The sequence below is a fragment of the Canis aureus genome, chromosome 23 (genome assembly GCF_053574225.1).
Source record: "Canis aureus isolate CA01 chromosome 23, VMU_Caureus_v.1.0, whole genome shotgun sequence".
NCBI classification, from domain to species: Eukaryota; Metazoa; Chordata; class Mammalia; order Carnivora; family Canidae; genus Canis; species Canis aureus.
Window position 1 is genome coordinate 43297786 of NC_135633.1, and position 21499 is coordinate 43319284.

Below are 21499 nucleotides of genomic sequence, written 5' to 3' on the forward strand. Positions count from 1 at the left end.
CAAGCCCAAATACCTCCCTGTGAGAAGCAAAGGAGGATAATTTGGAGTTTTTGCCAAATTGAGCTAACTGAATACATCCTGAACACCGATTTAAAGGTTGAGTTAGGACCCGGGGTGGGGTGGGGGTGTGGACAAAACCAGCCTTCTTCAAGGGCTTACTCTGAACTGTGAGGACATGTGTATATGTTAAGAGTAAGGAAAATCTATACTCCTGAATTAAAATATTATCTTTTTTAAAAGTACACCTTCAGGTATATTTTTATACTAATATAACACTGTGTGTTAACTATATTAGAACTAACATTTTGAAGATTAAAAACGAGTGAGGAAGATCTAGTTTAGTGGTTCTCAAATATTAGCAAGCATCAGACTCCCCAATAGAGTTTGTTAAAATTCAAATTGCTGGGCTCCACCTCCAGAATTTCTCGTTCACTAGGTCTAGTATAGAGCCTGGGAATGTGGATTTTTAAAGATTGTATTTATTTGATAGAGAGAAGGAGCCAGGGGCGGGGGGGGGGGGGCGGTAGGGGCAGAGGGACAAATAAATTCTGCTGAGCGCGGAACCAGATACAGGATGCAGGGCTTGATCCTAGGACCATAAGATCATGACCTGAGCTGAAGTCAGACACTTAACCAACTAAGCCACCTAGGCATCCTGGAATGTGCATTTTTAACAAGTTCCCATTTGATGTAAATGCTGCTGGTCCAAGGGACCACATTTTGGGAACAACTGAATTAGTCATCTCTTTCTCTCTCTCTCTCTCACACACTCTCTCTCTCTCTCAGGAGGATGAAAGCAATGTGAGGCTTCCTATGGCAATTACATTTTCTCCCATCTCTCGAAAATCCAAACCACTACTAATATTAGTAGTATATATATTTGTTCATTTAACAAGCAAGTGTTTTGTTGAGCATCCACTGTGTGATGCTTATCTTGGTGATACAGAGATAAAGACCAGTCTTTATCCTTAAAGGGGCTCCCAGTCTGCTGAAGAGACAGTCACAACCAGATGAAGATGAGGATGAGGCAGCATGAGAAGTGATACCACAGAAGTAAAGACTGGGTGCCATTGGGAACACAGAAACTCCAGGGAGACCAGAGGTCATCTACCCCTCTGCGCACAGTAGGTTTTCAGCGTAGGAACGCATTGCTGTCGATTCAGCAATTATATAGATACTATATAGTGACTCAATCTGCTCAGTGGAAAATGTACTGAAGAAGTAGCTTGTTTCAAATTGACTCCTGAATCGGAGCCAAAGGAAAAGAACTTTTAATCATCACAAATCTGGTCTGAATTTAGGCTGGCAGATTTTGAAATGAAAAAAAAAAAAAAAACTGAATCCTATTATCAACTCCTTGAACCTGCTACTTCCTCATAATCAGTAGCTTTTTCACGTTACTGAAAAGCAACTGTATTTGAGGAGTAGTTATTTTCGGGTGAACAAAGTTATCAGGTATTAAAATAGATGAAGTTCTTCCAACTCCTTTGACAACAGCTCTGGGCAGCAAGGTGCTGGTTCACAGTAGCATTTTTGTTATGCAGATAGTCCCATGCAGCTCATTTTTGAAAGACTACACTCACATTCACGGCTACCATGTGGCCTGGTGAAATGGAATAGGTACTAGCTTGTTTAGCGAAAGTATTCAAAAAATAAGAGTAAATAGACCTTTTCATGAATTCAAAACGCAAAGGGGGGGGTTCTGTGTTCCTTAATTTAGGGCAATATGCCAACATTTATTTTTAATAATACTTTGCTAGTTCAATTAAGATAGGTTAAAAAAAAATCAATTGCTAAAATTTGTTCACCAATCTTTCAGAAAGGCTTTTTCCTTTGGTTTTGGGACTCCTTAGTTTAAACAGATTTATTTCTAACTTTTCTTTCTGCATGAGTCAATGAATAAAATAGAAGACCATGTATTTCTTCCTTTTAGCAAGTACACAAAATTCTCCATTCTGTGCCAAGACAAGTTTTTGAAGGTATACTAGGGGAATAATGCTGAAGTTATAAACAGCTGTGACATGTAGGTAAATTAAAAGACAGTGAGGGGTGGCTCAGCAGTTGGGCGCCTGCCTTTGGCTCAGGTCATGATCCCAGGATCTAGGATCAAGTACCACATCAGGCTCCCTGCGAGAAGCTGCTTCTCCCTCTGCCTGTGTCTCTGTGTCTCTCTCAGTCTGTGTCTCTCATGAATAAATAAATAAATCTTAAAAAAAAAAAAGCGAGGCAGATTAAGTTCTACTTTTCTAAGATTGGATGGAACTTAAACGATTACCTCACTTTTATATTATATAGCAACTTTCCCTTTGATTGGTAAAACAATGTCCTAATTTACAAATAAGTAATGTTATAAAAATCTGTAAGCCAGTTGTGTCAAACAGAATGCTTTTCCCACAGAAATATGTTATAAATTGTGTTCTATCCAGATAAGCCCACATAAGCATTTTTCATTCATAACTTACATATTGTACTGAAATATAGGGGAAGATATTAAGTACCCTAGATTTATAAATAATTTTAAAAGCAATGCTTTTGAATAAAAACTCTAAAGTTTCATCTCAGGATACTTGAGGGAAAGAAGGTTTCATGAGAAGTCAAAATGGTAGATAAAAACTTTTGGTGAAGATGTTGACGTGAGATCCTGGAACTATGAATACCTTAGTATTTGATGGCATTTGTCATTTATAAGATTATGTCAAAATATGTGTCTGATATAGCATTAAATATCCTGTTTACATATCGGCCATGGTTACTGTTGAACTTTAGCTTAGTATAGTTTATAAATACACTGTATATAGAGAGAATGAAAAGTCCTCCTTTCTGAGGTGGTGGTGATCATCAAACAAACGAAGCATTCACTTGTAGGCCTTCTTTCTGTTATGTTTCTTTATATGATCATCTGATAAATAGTAACTTCTCCACTGGTCGACAGATCCAAGAAGGCAGATATCTTATAAGATTTTGCTAAGCATTGTATCCCCAGCACTTAGCAGAAAGCCAGCTATATAGCTATTTGAAGGTATTTTTTGAATGAATATATGAATAAATGAAGAAGGAAAAAAGGATTAGCCTAAAGAATATAGAATTGTGTTAGGGGTCCCTGGGTGGCTCAGTGAGTTCAGTGTCTGCCTATGGTTCTAGTGTTCCCAGGGTCCTAGGATAGAGCCCTGTGTTGTGCTCCCTGATCAGTGGGGAGTTGGCTTCTCTCTCTCCTTCTGCCTCTCCCCACTGCTGGTATTCTCTCTCTTGTGCTCTCTCTCTTACTCTCAAATAAATGAATAAAATATTTTAAAAAAAAAGGAATATAGAATTGTGTTAAAAATATAGATGTAGGGGCACCTGGGTGGCTCAGTGGTTGAGCATCTGCCTTCAGCTCAGGTCGTGATCCCAGGGTTCTGGGATCAAGTCCCACATAGGGCTCCCTGCAAGGAGCCTGCTTCTCCCTCTGCCTATGTCTCTGCCTCTCTCTGTGTCTCTCATGAGTAAATAAGTAAAATCTTTAAAATATATAGATATATATATTGAAAATGAGTGTCTGAAATTACATTTATTATTAATCTTTGTGTAGCCAAAGATAGGAGAGTCATATTTTTATACCCCAAAGATTGGGGTATAAAAATAAATTTTCCCAAGGATGAGTACAGTTGGCAAGATAGTTTTATTTGGTGAAAATCAAGTAGTTAGGTCTGTCCAAGCATATTTGGTTGTTGTTTCAAAATAAGAGGGATTGGGATTGATCAGCCTTGGGAGTTAAGGGGCAAAGAAGGCCCCTGCAGGTATAATCAGTGGTGTGCATTCCAATGGTAGAGCAGTAGAAGAAGTCTGAATGGTGTACAGGTAATTGGTTGGCTGGAAGCATTACCTGTAGAGAATTAAAAAAGAAAATTTAAAAAGAAAAATCAGTCTGCTTTTTTATATACTTTTTCTATTATACACCTGCAATTCTAAAAAACATCAGTAATAAAATATTCCGTTGTAATAGATCATTTTTATCTAAGTAATAAAAAAATCTGCAGTTATTGTTGTTTTAATTTAGTTACTGTTGTTTTTAATTACTTATCTTTTAATAAGTTTTGTAGTCTAAGTGGAAGTTAATTTCAGAGAACTTCAGGTTGTATACATTGGGTCCCCAACAAAGATGGCCTTGCCTACAAATACTTGCTTTAAGAGTGAATTTTTAAGAGCAAATTTGGAATTATCTGCTTCATTTCAGGTATAATTTATACCCCTCACCCCTGAGGTTCTATATATTTCTTCCTTTAAATAGCAGATTTTGAAAAAGCAATGTTAACACAGGAAGTAAAAACTTGAAGAAACAGAACCTGAGTTCTGAGTTCTGGGCTAAATATTTTCATGCACAAAGTTTTCCTTAATCTGGATTCTATGGAGAGGAACTCACAGGGACTTGGAACCTACTGACACAAATGCAAAAACATACGTGTGTGTGTGTATGTGTATTTTTAATAAGAGGTTCCATAAGTGTCATCAGAGAGGTTTATGACCACACAAATATTAAGAGCCACTGGGATAAAGTGTATCCAGGGTATCTTTTGCATTCTCCCATGTTTTATAATGAGGAAGAATGAGCAAGTCAAATGAGGAAACATTTTCCTATGAAAACATTTAAGTTACAAGTATAGTCATATATGAAGTATATGGTATATGTCATCTTAATTATACAATGTCACTTTGCAAAAGGTGAATTGGAAATCTAAGGAGGTTTATTAATAAAGAGCAAAAAAAAAGGATAAATAAATGTTCCTACCCACTATATATAATACATATAATGGATTGCATGATACTGAATATCATCATTTTGCTGTATTTAAACAAAAGTCTGCCCTGCAACTTTGTGGATAAGAAGATGTCATATCAGACCTGGGGTTAGAATCATAAAATTTTAGCATGGAAGTGATAGTGGCAGAGTCTGAACTTTGTTCCGACTTCTAGCACTGACTTTAAGCTGAGAAGATATAAAAAAAAGTTGCTTTATGATTTGTCTCTAAAAGAATGATAATAATTGAAAGGTGTTGGGTGTTTACTATCTTTTGGACACATGGTTTTATGAATGATCTCATTTCTTATGATAATCTTACCAGATAGATAACATTATAGGCCCTATATTACATATAAGGAACCAAGACTTAGGGAAAGTAACTTATCCCAGATAATACTGGGTAAGGGTGGAAAATGAGAATTCTAACTCAGCCTCCCTCTGTCCAGAGCCAGCTCATTTAATGACCGCTTAAACCTGTTATGATATAACTTGACTTTATGTTTTCAAAAAATTGTATTACCAGAGCTTCGTGACAGAACTAGTCCTATCCCAAGTTAATAAGCACCTATCCTTTGCTTAAATACTTCCAGGTAAGGAAATTCTACCACTATCACCAATAGCCCACTATGGTAACAAACTCTTCCCTAAAGGAAACCATTATTGAATGTTTGTGGAATTTTAACAATAAAGTAGGCACTGCCTCAAATATCACTCTAGACAATTACTTCCCAGATCATTGATTTCATGAACACAAAAACAAAATGACTGGGATTAATAAGAACAAATCTGGGCAGGATATAAGTGATCACAAAGAGGAGCCTGTGTGTGTGTGTGTGTGCTGCGTGTGTGTGTGCTGCGTGTGTGTATGTGTGCTGCTAGAGGGCATTTTGAAAAATCATTTCACTATTCCTTGATATAAATATTTTGGATTGGCAGCAAGCAGATGTTTAGCCTGGGATTTCCAGAAAGTAGAGACTGCCTGATACAAGGACTTACTGAACATATTTTACTGGGGAGTGTGATCCCAGGGATTGAGCAAGCAAAGGATGAAGAACCAGTATGAGGATATATTATCAAGCTGGACACTGTTTTAGGTGATGAGCTGGCTGCTTATTTCAGCAAACCACCTAAGGAGCTCTGGCTTACACATTTCAGGGTCCTTTGTCAGAGGATAAAAAGGGGAGAATTTATTCATGGGCCCCTATCTCCCATTGGGCAAAGATTTACCATGGGGTGTTTAATCTCTCATTCTTTCTGGGTTTTCGTGTACACAGAAATTTCAACCAAGAAGTCTCTGGGTGGGAGGAGAGATGTAAGAGGCCCAGAGCAAGGCACTGTCAGAATGGATCTGTGCGAAGCTGGCTGGATCCAGCTTAGAACTGATTGCTCTTGCAGTGTCTAAAATATACAGGTAGGCTCAGAGGATTTGAAATGGTACATGGGAGATGTGATATAGAAAGTAGCATTATTTTTTCACAGATTCCTTTGCTGAACTCCTTTGTTTTTCTTTGCTGAGCTCCTTTCCTATAAGGACTTCAATGTCCTATCTATCATATTCAGTGGGCCTAGCAGAAGAGTCTTAAGCTTTCATTATCTGTTCATTCTTGTAATATTTAGGTTTTACTAATATTCAGTGAGTGTCTCAGGCCTTGTGAAGGGAACTGGGGATAGAAATATAAATATGATAAAGAGATTCTCCTCTGTCATGAAGCACTGTATTATCAAGTTTGTGCCCACCTCAGGACTAGCACACAGTAGGTATTTTTTAAGGAAGGAAAATGGTCTTCTAATACAATCAGTATTAAGTGAGTAGTAAGTACTCTGGAGGTCTTAAAAGACCAGAGGGATGTCCCACTAGATAAACCACTCTGTCATCCTTGCAGGAAATCTCTTACCCACTGGCTATAAGGGCTTATGTCTGCCCTGGGAGTAAAGACTGTTTACTTTATTATAAATGTACTGCCTTGGGATAAGGAGGATGAAATTTAGACAGATTTCTATACTTTTCTGTAAGGTGCCTCCTAGGCATAAGAGAACATTCTGAGGAGCTGGAATCCAGGAGCATCACCAGCAGCGGGCCACACCTACACACAACCTGGCAGTCTTCCCAGGCAGGAGGTGGAAGATGCCCTGTCTTATTGCCAGTGCTCTTTTCTTGAGCATCCCACTGGCCAAACAACCACCAGCTGACTCTACCCAAAATGCCCGGTTTCAGGAGCCAACTTGTCTCAGTACTTCCACAGAAGCACTCAGGGGGGAAATACATTGATTCATTAAAATCTCTGATACACAGCTGCATTCCGTTGTAGAAAGGAAAATGCCATGCCAGAGACATATTTACATGATACTAAAGTTTTCAATGCCTTAGGAAGATGCTGATTTAAAAATAAAATCAGAATAAAATTATTCAAATGTTAACATTTTAGAGGGCAGGTTAGGTCTTGCCAGCCCTGACGTGGTTTCCCTCACTGGAGACCCATCTTCTGGCTTTCTGTGACAATGAAGCCGGAGGTTACATCATGCCCATTACCTCGGAATTAGCTGATGTATGGGGAGCTGTCAGCGTTCCTTAGTATTCACATTAAACTCTCTGGGCAGAGTGACCAGAGCATGCCGGTGCTTTATGGAACAGCCTAGGCAGCGAGGCTGCTGGAGGCTTTCAAGGGGAACTCTCTACCTGTGTGTGTGTGGGGGGGGGGGGGGGGCTGGTGTGGTGGCATCAGGGCAGAGGCCCCAGGCTGGGAGCTGGAAGGACAAACAGACTCAATTGGCTCTTCAAAGGGCTTGCTCTAATGACTGAGCACAAAGCCCTCCAGTAACAACTTCCCCTTTGCTCCCCAGAAAGAATTTCATGGTTCAAAAATAGTAAGGATTTCTTCTGGAGAATAGATCTGCAGGCCCAGCGCGCCTCGCGCCAGGTGCCAATGAAAGAGTGGGGGCGAAACCGCCTGGGAGAGAGCATCTGAGGCCACACGGCTGCTTGTGCGCTGCTTTAAGGGACAGATGTGCGTTGCTGTGCGTGTGGGAGTAGGTGGGGAGCGGGAGGCGGGTGCTAAGACTGCCTCTCAGCTTTCTGGGGAAGAAAGGCAGAAGTGCGAGGATACACAGAGCGCAGGGGCCAGGGTAGGCTCCGCTGCCTCAGTGTGTGGACGTGTGGGTGTGGTCTGCGAGTACTAGGAGGGGGTGCGGGCTCAGAAGTTACTGGAACGGGCTTCTGACAGGTTGGAGTTGCAACTCAAGCCCCAGAAGAATAATTCGTTCTCTTCAGAGTACCTCACCTCCCCTTTGACAAAAACGTTAAAACCATTTGGGATCAGAGAAGGAGGGAAGAGAATGCACCCCGTTGCCTTTTTAGTTACTACCCCCTTCTCCACTGGGAATCAGATGACCCCAGGATTCAAAACTGTTCAAAGCAGCACGTAGGAGCCCTGTCTGGGAAGCACATTTGGAATCCAGGCACAACGGTTGATGGTTTAGTCTTCACGCTACAAACCAACCTTGGGACCTTGGAGAAGCCATCTTAACCTCGACGTGCCTCAGTTTCCCCACCTGTCCTCGGGGAGGTACGCCAGCCGGGTCCCTGCGCCGGGCGGCGGTGCCCCGCCGACTGCAAGCGCTGTGCGCACGCCCGCTGGAGCCGGCACCGCGCTCCAGGCGAGGCAGGGAGCGCGCGGTGTTATCCTCGAGCCCCGGGAGGCTGCTGGGGGAAGACTCGAGCTCTAAAATTAGTCCAGCTTCCCCGCCCGGCGCCGGGAGCGCCCTCCAGCTCGCCGCCCCCCCCCCCCCCCGCCCGCCCCCTCTCCCCCCGCGCGGCGCTCCGAGATCGCGAGTCGGCCGGGACGCCGAGGCTCCTCTCCCCCTCGCCCTTTTCACTCGCGGGTTGGGAGGAGGAGACAGCGAGAGGAGAGCGAGAGGGGGCCGCGGGAGAGGGGCTCGGCCGCGCGTCGGCGGCAGCTGTGATGGGGAGCTGCGAGCAGCGAGGCGGCGAGCAGTAGCGGCGGCGGCGGCGGCGGCGGCACCGAGCAGGCACGAGAGCCGGCGCTGCTCCCGGCAGGCTGCGCTGTGCTCTGGGCTGCGGCTTGGGATCTCGCGCCCCGTCCGCCTCCTCCCGCTGCCGCTCTCCTCCTCCCGGCTCCCCTCCTTCGCCTGCGAGCCTCCGGACGCCGAGCGCCTCTGCCCGCGGCTCCAGTCCCGGAGAGCGCGCCGCGGGCACTGCGGCGGCGGCGGCGGCGGCCGGGTGGCCGGGCGGCCGGCTCGTCCTGGGCTGGAGCGCTGGGAGAGGAAGACCACGGAGGCAGCGCCCGGTGGAGCCGTGGATCGCCGGCGAAGGCAAGGGTGCGTGGGGATTTTAGCGAGATTATTTGGCTGCCCGGTGCACCGGCTGAAGCGCGCCTCCAGGAGCGCAGCTGCAGCTGCTGGGTGCAGATGGGGGGCGACGTGGGCTCCGGGAGGCGAGAGCCGGCGGAGCGCGTGGGGAAACTTTTCACCTTGTAAAGTTCCCGCCTCGGCACGGCTCCGAGCCGCCGCCGCCAGGAGGGAAGAGAGGCTCGGTCCTGCGGCAGGAGCCGGCAGGTTGGCATGGAGAGTTGGCCAACTTTGAGGCGGAGGATTCGGGGAGGGCCGCGAGGGGGCCGGCGGATCCGTGCACCTCTCCCTGGGCCCCCAAGCCCTGGCCGCCGGTGGCAGGTGGATGAGGGGATCCAGGCGGCTAGTGTGTCCGGTGGCCGGAGCCTGTCGGGCGCAACGGGGATGTGCAGATGCCGATGGATGCACTTGGGTGACCTGGAGGCGCAAGTTGGGTGGTTGCTTGGCGAGGCGCAGCGCAGGGCGGAGCAGGGCACCCAGACTCCGCTTTCGCCGGGGAGGGAAAGGGCTTTCGGGACTGTCCGCAGGTCAGCTCCACGCGTGAGTCCGGCTTGCGGGGGTCATGGGCGGGCTGAAATGTTCTGAGAGGCAGCGGCTCTCGGACCGGGGCGACGGCTTTGAACAGAGCGGCGGGGAGGGAGGATTTTCCCTGCTGCCTTCCCAGGGAGAGGCTAGCAGCGCCTGGGGAGGGTGCAGGATTTTTGGCGCGCGGGCTGGCACGCGTGAAGGTTGCTCGTCTTGGGAAAGAAAGCAGCGCGGGTCTGGCCGCTCCGGGGGTGCGCTGCCTCCTTCTCGGGGTCGGGAGGCGGGAACGCGAGGGCGCGCCAGCGTCGCGCCGGAGGCCCTTCCCGGGCGGGTGCGGATGCCCCCCCCCCCCCCCCCAGCCAGGACGAGTGTGGGTGCGGGGCCGGGGCCGGGGCCGGGGCCAGGAGGCAGCGGAGACGGCGGGGACCGTGGTCGCGCCGCGCACCCTGCGCGCCGGGTCCCGCCAGTGGGGGTCGCTGAGCTAAAGTGCATCCGGCCCTCGGGCGTGCGCGACGCGCCGAGCCCGGGGATTTTTAGCGGTGCCGTGGTCCAGTCCTCCCTCCCCCGGCCCGCTGACTTTCGCCGCGCGCGCTCTCCGAGGTGGTTAAACATTGACCTGGCTCAGGCCTCGCGGGGAGCAACTTTTATTGTGCACTTTGCCCGGCTCCGCGGTGGTGGGCGGCGGCGCGCTGGGGGCTGGCGCGGCGGCGGCGGGAGTCGGGCGGCGAGCGGAGGGAGCCCCGGGTAGCCTGCGACGGGGCCGGGGGCGCCCCGGGTGTGCGTGCTGCGGGCGGCGGCGTCCTGCGGCGGCAGCTCCGCGGGATCACGGGGCCACGTAGGCAGCGGCGGGGTCCCTGGAAGGCTGGGAGGACCGCGCGAGCCCGCGGCGGCCGGGCGAGGGGGCCTCGGGGGCTGCGACGCGCTCCGGGCCGGGAGAGGCGCCTGCGGCCCGCAGCGTGGGCGGCCGGCGGCGGCGGCGGTGCGGCCTCCGCCCGCCTCGGCCCGCCCCGACCCCCCGCCGCCCCGCGCCCCCCGGACTCGGCTTCGGGTTCGGGGAACCTGCAGCAGCCCGGGCGGGGCGGGGCGGGGGGGGGGGGACGGGGGAGCGCGGACCGCGCGAATGATGGAAGAGTCTTTTCTCCCGCTCTGCCCTCCTCCCGCTCCTCCCCGCCCCCAGGCTCCGGCGCGTTTGTTTTCCAAGTTGGATCCCACTTGCATTTACAAGTGTCAGACAGGCCCGCGCGAGCCTCCCCCCACTCGCCGGGGCCGCGGCCAGACGGGGGCGGGGGCGGGGCGGGCCGGGCCGGGGCGGGGCGGGGGCGAGCTGTCTGCGCGGGCCGTGGGACGCCCCCTCCCCGGCTCCGCCGCCCGGTTCTCCGCCGCGGGGCCTCGTCTAGAAAGATAACCCCGGCACAGACAGCGAGACCCAGACCACTCCTGGCCACTTGGTATTCCGTCGCTTTTCTCCGCTGGCTTCGGACGTATTAATTTTCTGGCCCCAACGCTTGTCTTTTCAAAGGCGAGTCGCGGGCGGTGGGAGGGAAGGGGCGGGGGAGCGGGCAGACCAGTTCCTCGCGGTGGGTTTGTGCGTCTGGCTTTGTTGCTAGGATCAGATTCTCCGACTGCGCCCCCCCGGGTGAAAATAGACGCGGAGACGGAGAACCGGCCAGAAAGACCGCAGACGACTTTGCCTGGGCTGCAGGCGGCAAGTCCAGGTGGTGGCCCTGGGAAGCCCGCCATCCAGGAATCGAGGGCTGCGGGTGCCCCCGTGTCCTGCCGACCGGGAGAGCCCGGATTTTGCCTCTGCCTTCAGGCCCTGAACTTGTCTTAGCGTTTATTGAACGCTTGGATGCTGTTCTGGGTTGTGACGTGAAGATTTGAATCTGAGAAAGCAAGGAAGGGAGTGGATGGAGGAGAAAGGAGGAGGGAGAGAGATGGAGATTCCGCATCCTGGCAATTGCACAGAGCCAACTGCTCCTGCTTTGCTTCCTTTCTTTTTTCTTTCTTTCTTTCTTTCTTCTTCTTCTTCTTCTTCTTCTTCTTCTTCTTCTTCTTCTTCTTCTTCCTCCTCTTCCTCTTCTTCCTCCTCCTCCTCCTCCTCCTCCTCCTCCTCTTCTTTTTAGTTCTCATTCCTAAATTGGAGCAGTTGAGCAGTGAGAGAATAAAGAACAGCCAAGAAAACCAGGGCGCCAAGAGACAAAAGACAAAAAATGCATAATAACTTTAGCGCTTTGATGTGCTTTTTTTTTTTTCCCCCTAAGAGGGTTGGAGTGGGAGGAGGGTTTTTAACACTTTACAAGGAGAAAAGTTTTCTCTAAGAATTAGGCCGAATGCTGATATTTAATCATGAATCCGTTTGGTTGCCTTTTTGCCTTTTTGGAACTTGGGCAATGAATGGCGCTGGGGCCAGTATCCATGCACAGTGCACTGGGATGCGAAAGTTCCCAGAACTATCCAGCTATAATGTCTTCATATCTTAACCACACAGAAAACTCCACATGAAAGGCTGCTGGCTCAGAGATCAGAAATCAGTCGCTGCTGAGCTGGCTCCACCTCTTGTAGCTGCAGGATTTTCACAGCCAGTGTTTGATGACCATTGACTGGCTATCAGCTCCTCACCCTGTTTTTCTTTTCTTTTTTTCTTATTTTTATTTGGGTTCCTGGCAGAGTCATTTTGGGAGTTTTTTTTTGTTTTTCTTTTTTAAATAGTCAGACCCAGTCTATCTGTTAACTAGCAATTACACTTGTGCTGAGCTACTCAAAAATGAAATGAGTAGCAATAAGCAGAGTGGATGCCCACTGACCTGTATGCTATATGGTTATTTTGCCAGCTCACAGCTTTTTGTAAAGCAGCTCTTCAGGCTGCTCGCAGAAGAACATTTTGATGTGTCAGGTTATGTTATCCTTGCTTTCTTCATATGTTGCAGAATGACCTGCTGTATTCTGGCTGATGAATTATGTCAAATAGAAAGAAGTAGGCAATTACCAGAGAGGAGAGGATATTTAGTCATTACCAGCTGGACCAAGGAGTGCTCCCAGTGGCTGTTGTGTGGTTATGCTGTATTTATAGCTCATAATGCAAATAGGAGCATGGCGGTTTTATCTTACCTTTTGTGGAGTTGGGTGTGGCATTCAATGATACCCCACATCTGTCCAGTTAACTAGTGGGTGGGCTTTTTCCTCTGGAGCGAGAAGGAACAATATTGGGGGGTGTTTGGTTTCCATTCTCAGGCTTTTTCCTTGGGCAGGAGGAGCATGGAGTGGGGATCATCTGATGGGATCAGGTGGGCCGGGCCATTCCGATTGATTGCCTTTGATTGCTGGGGAAGGACTATTGATGAACCCTTGTCTTTGCTGATTGTGACGAACACCAGGGAGGAATGGAAATTTCAAAGAAAGGGACCTGACAGACCTAGAGGAGGGCCATGCCTTCTGCCTAATTCCTTCCTGCAGAGAAGAGAGCCCCTGATTTCCATAGATGTTAAAGGCAGAAATGCAACCCCTGTGTGTATATTGCCTTGTTTACAGATAGAATTTTCTGAAATAGTTTTCAGTCTGTAGTTGTTGAATATGTCATTTTGAGAATTCTTCTACCCAGTTGTGGGGGTTGGGTCTGTGTTTTTTTTTTTTTTTTTAAGATTTTATTTATTTATTCATGAGAGACACACAGAGGCAGAGACACAGGCAGAGGGAGAAGCAGGCTCCAGGATCACCCCCTGGGCTGAAGGCGGCGCTAAACCGCTGAGCCACCCGGGCTGCCCAGGGTCTGTGTTTTATAAATTTGTCCTGTTGAGGTTGACCACTGTGCCTACAGCCTAATAGGCACAAAATAGATACTTGGGGCTTAGGTGACTTCCTGGGACTCACCTTGAGAGCAGATATCTTTTCTGTATTTTGGCCAACTGGATTCTACAGGCTTCTCAAATGCACTGATTTTCTGTCAGTTGAGGAGTATCTACTCCTCTAATAAGCTCTTCTCTTTCTTTGTTTACATTGCCTCCTTTTCCCCCCCAATTTCTTTCTAAGACTAATTTTAGGACAGCTGACCTTTCCTTAAAGAAACAAAAATGAAAAGATTCAGCTTAATGCCACAGATTGAATTTATTGAGAACATATTTGACACTTGTCTAGTGGCTTCCAGCCAGTTTCTGGTCAACCAAAATAGTCTGTCAGTTACACGTAACAGTGACAAATGACCATTCTCCTAGCTCTGGATTGGAATGGCACTCCCAGGTGAGTCTTAATTTTAGCCTCCTCTAGGATTGAGACATATTCATATTAAGCAGAAGCGATGAAAATTTGAGAATGGGAAGGGTTGTCCTCCTTTAGATGATGTTTTATGAGAGTGTGGCCTTGTCTGGGGCAGAAAAGTTGTGCAAGGGACCTTGAGAGGCTTGACTTGAACTTTCCGGCTTTCAAGACGAAGATTTTAGCCTCTGTTTAATAAAGGAAATTTGTTTAATTAACTCTTGCCCTTGTATGTATTAAATTTTACCCCTTTGTTTATTCTATAAAGTCACATGGAATTAAAAGTCATTTCCTTTATTTTTATTTAAGAAAAGCTTCACTTTTCTTTTTTCTTTTTCCTATTTGATTCTTCTTTGTTTCTTTTATCTCTTTAAAAAATTCTTTTTTTGGGAAACCTGGGTGGCTCCGTGGTTGAGGTTGAGCGTCTGCCTTCGGCTCAGGTCCTGATCCCCGGGTCCTGGGATCAAGTCCTGCATCGGGCTCCCCATAGGGAGCCTGCTTCTCCCTCTGCCTGTGTCTCTGCCTCTCTCTGTGTCTTTCATGAATAAATAAATAAAATCTTTTTTTAAAAAATTAGTTTCTTTTAAATTTCTTTTCAGTGCTATTTACTCAGCCCACCTCCCTTTGCAAGGCAGTGGGCAGGATTCAGATAGAGCCTTTGTAAAAGTTAACGTATATCCTTTGCTTCTGTGTGCTTACTATTCTGTTGGGAAGATGGGAGCTACACGTGTGCAGACTGGAAATCAGCACATGGCCATTTTTGTTAATTGGCAAAAGAGTGTCACCGAACAGGATCCTCGAGGACGAGGGAGAGATTAATAGGAACAGAGGTAAACTTTTAGGAGGAATATAAAGTAAATATAATCCTGTTTAGTAATTCTTAGTGAAACTTTATATGAGCAAGATACAATGGAATTAATTCTTTCATTTCTTTAGGACAGGGCTCTTTTTCTGGAAGAACATATTCACAGAACAGGCCAAATAGGCCCTTGAAATGTTATTCAGTATTTTGGGAAGATACCAGAATTTATTCAGGCCCTTTTCTTCATTCTTCTTTTGTGGTTCCTCCACCTCCAACTTTAAAGAGGACTCTTAGGTGCTTTAATGGTGTCTGGGAGTCTATCTGCAGGTGCCTTCCAATGCTCCCACTTCCTCCCCGACATATACACACCCTAGCTTTCTAGTGGTTATATCAGTGATTCTGGGATTTCTTAATTGGCCATTGACAGTATCTAAAAACTACCGATGTAATTAAACTACTCTTTAGTAGACCCTTTAAAGAATCCTTCATTTTTGCTGTTTTCATAAAATTTAATGGATTGTTTATGGCACTATATGTTATTATTCACTGTTAACTCCTTGAGGCTTCTCACACCACCCAAGGCTCCCAGAAGTGATCTGAAAGCAGTTCTCAGCCTTGACCGCACTTTAGAATCACCCAGAAGCTTTTAAAACAACTGATGCACAAGTTGTATCCAGACCATTTAAAGGAGATTCTCTAGGGAAGGATCCAGGCACCAGGATCTTTTAAAGCCTCCCAGCAGATTTCGTTAGATAGCCAGGTCAGAGAAGCACCACTCACTACAAAGGTTGTGCATCAGGTATGGAGTTTTGAGTCTTGGCCAAAGCTCCCAGACCTCAGTGAATTTGCCTGAAAATCTGGTGGAGTTGTACTCTGTATTCTTCTGCTGTGAAGGTAGCCCCTGGGCATCTGTAGGGAGTTGAGCCAGCCTGGCCCTGAAGGAGGTGACCCTGAGGCTCAGGGCTCTCATCCTCCTGCATTTTTTGGTTCTCAGTTTGCCAGTGGTTAACATACCTTCTGTCACCTAATGTCAGTTTATCTTCCCTTTTACTAGACTTTGCCTCAGTTCCTTCTCCAGATAGTAATCATAGGTGGTCCAGGAGTCTGTTTTTATGTACTTCTGAATTCAGGAAATGAATTCAATATAACCCATCAATATTTGCTCAATTCTCTTTCTATGTATAGGGGTTACAAGAGATGTGTTGCATAGAAAAATGAATCATGTTCTCAAGGAGCTTATAGTCCAGTTGAGGCTAAAGATGTGTACATCTAAGGAGAAAAAAAATCACAGCACCAGGACGCCTGGCTGGCTCAGCGGTTGAGCGTCTGCCTTCTGGCCCAGGCCGTGATCCTGGAGACCCAGGATCGAGTCCCACATCGGGCTCTCTGCATGGAGCCTGCTTCTCCCTCTGCCTCTGTCTCTGCCTCTCTCTCTCTGTGTCTCTCATAATAAATAAATAAAAAATTAAAAAAAAATCACAGCACCTTTTAATGTTGGAGGTTGGAGGAACCTACCGCGAGTTTGGCAAACATCATTCTGCCACATGCTAAGAAGAAACTTTATTCCTACAGGCTGATGTACTTGGCATATTCTTATTTCCCTGTGTTCCTCTGTGGCTTAGTAATGAATTAGCTTTGGCACAGGGAACTCTGAGGTGTTCTGTCCTTTGGGAATTTAGCATTCGTGTCTGTTGCTTGCTTTATTATAACATTAAAAAAAAGTCAAGTAGATAGTATACATGGTAATGCTGGCTTCCAGAACGTGCGTGGAAAGGCTCAAACTTCCACCTTGGATGTTCACCATGACTTGCTGATATTTATACTTTGCAGAGCAGGTGCAAAAAATATTTCATTTATTCTTTATTTCTTTTCATTTTTGTGATGTCAGAGATAAGCCCAGCTGTTGAATGAGGCACAGATATGAAAGGTTAACTGGAAGTTTAATTGTAACTTCAGGACTTCAATTAAATTAAATTTCAAACAATCTGATAAAAATTATAGCCTTTCAGTACTGTGAAAGGTTAAAAAGTGAGCAGGTTGGAGCAGCGAGTACGTTTCACATTTTGAAATAAACCCCAAATTATTAATGCTTCTAAATATCATTGAATATTACTTAACACTTGTAAACATCTGAAAGCATGCCAGTAATGCAGATTAAACCTAGTGACAAATATGCTTAATGATAGTATAAGTGTCATTTGTTTCTATCAGAGAAACACTGCATGCATGCGTGTGCATGCGCACATGTTCTTCTAAAGCAGAATGAGACTTAATCTTGGAACGAGTGGTAGAAGGGTAGGTTGGTCTTTTTTGAAACCTAGACCATCTATTACAAATGACATTTTGTTGATTTTTTAAGTCTATGGTTAATATATTGATCATCAGAAAAAATATTTTGAACATCTAAAGTCTGTTTCTAAGGGTGTAGTTTGAAATTCTGTGTTTGGCTCTAAGTGGTGGCTAAATGATGGCAGTCAGTGCTGTGATTGGTTGAGCAGTATGTTGTGTGATTTTTCTGGTCATGGTTCCATGCTAGGCAGCGGTTCATAGCTATGCTTTCATGAGATTGGCCTGGCTGCAGAGAGCCCCACTGGCAAGAAATGTACACAGCAAAGTGGACCAGATGCAGATAGATGACCTTAACATTGCTAGAGTGATGGACGAAGTGGGGTATGGATCTTTTCCACATTTCAAAGAAAAGTTTCAGAATAACAATTTCAATCAGATAAATCAGAATTCAGAAGTGTGTAGTCATCCCCTTTGAGAATTTGGTACCTATCTGATAGGACTGTAAAGGCATTTCAGAATGTCAATTAAATGGAAAAATATGCCTGGAATTGAATATAATTACGAAATGTTGAAGTCTGGTGTCTACATATTCAGACACTGTATTAGATGGTTTAATTAGTGAACCAGGATCTGGATTTATTGACAGAAGGTCTCTTTCTCATGGCATGTTTCACTCATTAAAAGCTCATAATGTCTTGGATCTTTTTAGCTGTTGGAACTTGATCATTTGCCATTTTGTGCTTCTTGACTTCAGTGATGTGTGCTTTTTTTTTTTTTTTTTAACTTTGCAACTGCTTAGGATGATTTTGCTCTTATTGATGGCCATGGAGTGAGCCCATGATATTTTCTAACATTATGAAGTGTCATCAAAACATTAGGCAGGGCTTTGTACCTCTGAAAAACAAGGATGGGGATGTGAAACTAATAATAGTGGAATTTTTGCTCTAGGAGTTTAAAAGTAATTTGTGAGGTTAATTTCTTCTTCGTAACTATTAGGCCTATATTGTATTGATCTGAAACCTGAATTTCTCAGTTTCCTTTTTTTTTTTTTAATTTTTTTTTATTTTTTTTATTTATTTATGATAGGCACACAGTGAGAGAGAGAGAGGCAGAGACACAGGCAGAGGGAGAAGCAGGCTCCATGCACCGGGAGCCCGATGTGGGATTCGATCCCGGGTCTCCAGGATCGCGCCCTGGGCCAAAGGCAGGCGCCAAACCGCTGCGCCACCCAGGGATCCCAATTTCTCAGTTTCCTTTTCAGTTTTATGGTCCATAGGTTAGTGCTATAAATCCTTTTTACCTCAGGTTGTTGGCATGGAAAAGTTTCCAATCATATAAGAGATTGAGAGAATCTTTTCTTTTTAAATATACTGGTTGTGGGATAGATTTCTTTTTGAACTGCATTTTATGATTATAAATGCTCAAAAGTGCCACAGTTAGTAAAGAAATAAATAGGGAATGTTGACAAGTGAAGATGCGAGAAACATCACTCACCAAATCCTTGAGGATTTGTCACTACCTGTTTACAATTTAAATTTTAGCTGTCTCTTGTAAAGGTATTAATGCAAACAGCTAGTTTTATAAGATTTCTTAATTCCTCATCTTCATAAGTATGTTTCCTTACCTGGGAGCCGTCTAAAATAATCTACCTTTCCATCATTCGTGTAGACGTATCGGATCATTCAGAGTCTGGGTGAACTAAGATATCACACTGCTAATCTTTCTGAGGGCCTGAGTTAGTTTTTCAGATCCATGCCCTTGTTGGCAAAACTGTACTGAGTTCTCTAATGACCTTGGACTGATTCTGCATGAAAGCATATTAAACAAATGTGATGACTGACCCTTAAGAAGAAGTTAGCTTTTTCAACCAGATGATGTTTACCCAGGTAGGCTCAGAAAAGGACAGAAGGCATGTGTGCCCTAAGTCAGAGAGATGACACAAGCAATCTTTTATTCAGTTGAAGTGACCTCATCTGCTTGCAAGTGCCTGGATTAACGATGAGACCTTCATACCTCATTTACATTCAGAAGACAACTACTGCAATGAGGGAGTTATGCAATGCAGGCAATTGATTGGGAAATGTGAGATGAAAACATATTATATTGCCAGATCAATTTCCTAGATCTCCCTGAATTATCCAATAATTAAATAATCTTCTTTGACTTTAGAAGTGTTGAGTTTGTATGTGTCATTATTGACATTTGTCACTTTATTCCCAAGTTTTATTCAGCAGTGCACACAGTCTGTTCGATTTATACCCTCTATATTTCTGTTAAATAGGTAGGATTAATAACATATTATACTTCCTCTTCAAAGAGAGGGAGAGAGATACAGGTATTTTATGAGATTGCCATTTTCATACGGCTCATCACTGGTTATTATAATAATCAAAGCGAATAAGCCTAGATTGCTCTTATACAATAGATACATTTTTAAACATGAAGGTAAATCACATTTTTCAAAGCAAATCACACTTTAAGTGCATTCAATTAGGGAAAAATCACTATTTAAGCAGATCCTGGGGGCTCATTCTCTTCTAAAGAATATTTTGTTTTCCCTTAATTTGTCGCTTTTTAACTTTGAATTTTTGTATATCAGATTTCTTAGAGAGAGGCAAGAGTGTACACACATGGGAAATATATTTTATTTCAAATAGGTGACGTGACGGTCTGAAAGTTGGAGTGTGACCTCTTCCTTCAGCATTTCTTTGAGGGGAAGCGTCAGAAGGGAAGCCGGTGAGCAAGACGGGAGTGGAACTAGAATTAGGATACAAGAGTCCACCTCATTTATGGAGGGGTTACGGAAATGGGAAAACTGAAGAGTTTCTGGGCATTGGACTCAGCCAGTCCCACCCAGAATGACAGCTCTGACAATGTCAGCTCTTTTGTAAGGATACTAAATAAGGATCGCTCCTATTCCCAGTCTTGGGAATGTCCAGAGAAGTGTCCTTGTCACTTGGAGCTTCTTACGTCCTGCAGTGCCCCCTCCTACTTTTTGTCTCCTTGGTTCTTGTTGACATATGTGTCCACCCTGCTCAACCCCTGTAATCACCTGAAGCCCTACGCCATCCTGCAGGTTTGCTTACACCTTACCTCCTGTAGATAGACCTTACCTCCTGCATTGCTTTTCCACATTTCTGCATTCAGATCCCCACCACAGTTTGTATTACTTTTGTGGCGCTTAATACCATCTGCCTTGTAATGAAATCACCTTTGCTAGTCTGTCTTTCCTCCTTTAGACCATTAATCTTTAATCCTCCACTCTTATTATTGTTGGATCTTACTAGTGTTTAATATTTAAAACTGAATGACCATATTTGTTTATGTTCAACTTGAATAGTGTATCATTGACCTTCACAGTGGAACATCTGTGACCAAATACTGAAAAATATCCCTGAGGTATGGGGGCTGTATTATGATTCCGGTGTGGGTAGGATAGAGTATATTTGAGGTCCACATTTTCTAGTCTGAGGAAAGATCTCCAGGCATAGACACCCAGGTTCTTGATTCGCTGATCTGTCAAAGCTGTGGCTCTTTCCATAAGTTTTCAAGGAGTGTGGCAAGTTCACCAAAAAGGCATCATAGACACATCCAAATACCTGGGTACCTTTCAGTAGCACTGCTTTGTTTTCAAGGAAGTTCTGATAAAGGAATTTGTACCTGATGGTACATATGTGTGAAGATTAAGGTTCACTTAAGATTAAGTCAAAGGTAAAATAGTGGGAGGTGGGAGCACACTTCAGTGCGGAGTCATTTCTGACTCCAAAAAGCAAGGAATAAATACCTTTGTACATAAGGATGCTGTTATTACAAGGATCCTTGGAGTCTTTCTAATTTACATTTAAAAACCAAATCATTTGTAAACATGTGTGCTAGAACTATTGTTATACTAACCTACAATTAACACACCTTTCCAGTGGCCACTGAGACATGGAGGGAATCCTACAGGTACTGCTTACTCAGTTCTGACCTTTGTGGGCAAGAGAATCTTGCTGTAAAGCATTGGATTTACAGTGTCAGACACATAGTGTGTATAGACAAATGTATGAAATTACCTGGCTGATAGTAATAGAATAGATTAAAATGTAAGTCTTGTAAAATTCCAAATACTTAGTTTTATTTTGTTATTTTTTTTTAATTACACTGCAATAAAGCATTATTTGAGGGGCGGGCTGGTAAGATCAGTGTGTGAACAGGTGTGTATATTGGGAATGACTTACTACAAAAAGTGCTCAATAACTATTTCTTGAATGAATGGAAATTGGAAAAGGCAGTGTCTGTCTTTTAGACACTTTGTCATTCTGTGAGCTTAACAAACAAAATCTCATTAACACCAAATCCATGGGAGCATGAGAAGTGTGTAATGCTCTTAATTTCTTATTAAGTGATTTGTGTTTATTGAAAATTGGCTTGAAGGTACACTGAACATAATTCATAATATTGGCTTTAGGTGGGTCTAGATATCTGAATCTTTTCTGTACTTAGAATGTGAT

General features: G+C 45.0%; 1 protein-coding gene across 4 annotated transcripts in view; it reads left to right on the top strand.

Annotated features, from left to right (window-relative positions):
* The first annotated feature begins 8995 nt into the window (after positions 1 to 8995).
* Positions 8996 to 21499, top strand: part of FAT3 (FAT atypical cadherin 3) — a 648833-nt gene continuing 636329 nt past the window's right edge. For all 4 annotated transcript variants that reach the window (XM_077867437.1, XM_077867438.1, XM_077867439.1 and 1 more), the window contains exon 1: positions 8996 to 9112. The gene's annotated coding sequence lies outside the window, so the exon portion shown is untranslated. The remainder of the gene's footprint in view (positions 9113 to 21499) is intronic.